This window comes from Gymnoscopelus microlampas (genome assembly GCF_963454915.1).
Source record: "Gymnoscopelus microlampas genome assembly, chromosome: 15".
Taxonomy (NCBI): domain Eukaryota; kingdom Metazoa; phylum Chordata; class Actinopteri; order Myctophiformes; family Myctophidae; genus Gymnoscopelus; species Gymnoscopelus microlampas.
In genome coordinates, this window is record NC_139952.1 from 10,700,889 (window position 1) to 10,701,489 (window position 601).

Genomic DNA, 601 nt, shown 5'->3' on the forward strand with positions numbered 1-601 from the left:
GCTCCATGAAAAGGTGTTCTAATGTAGTAATCCTGGTCTCTATACCGCTTCCCCCATGACAGCCGGGGCACCTGATGGAGGGGAAAGGAACTGGTTGGAATAGCGTGTTCCTTCCACGTGCTACGTTCTACCGGGGAAACTCCCCCCTGTCAGGTGATAAGAAGGTCAGTTGGCTCTCATGCATTGAAGGAGGCATGAGTTTGGCTCTAGGCTCCCTAGGCTGGCGGGGGGAGTGTAGCGCCCAGGATCACTTAGACAATTGGCACCGGGTGAAAAAGGTGCCGAAACGAAAACAAAACCCAATAAAAAACCTCTGAACATTATCTGGATGTTTGGTAAAGGAGTGGTCGATGCTAAACAGACACGCACACTGACTTGAAGTGTGCGTGTCTGTTTAGCATCGACCGCTCCTTTACCAAACATCCAGATAATGTTCAGAGGTTTTTTATTGGGTTTTGTTTTTGTTTCCTTGGAAGTCATGAGTGTAAAGCAAGTTTCTTCCATAATGAAACTTGGCGAGTGAGTGTGTGTGTGTGTGTGTGTGTGTGTGTGTGTGTGTGTGTGTGTGTGTGTGTGTGTGTGTGTGTGTGTGTGTGTGTGT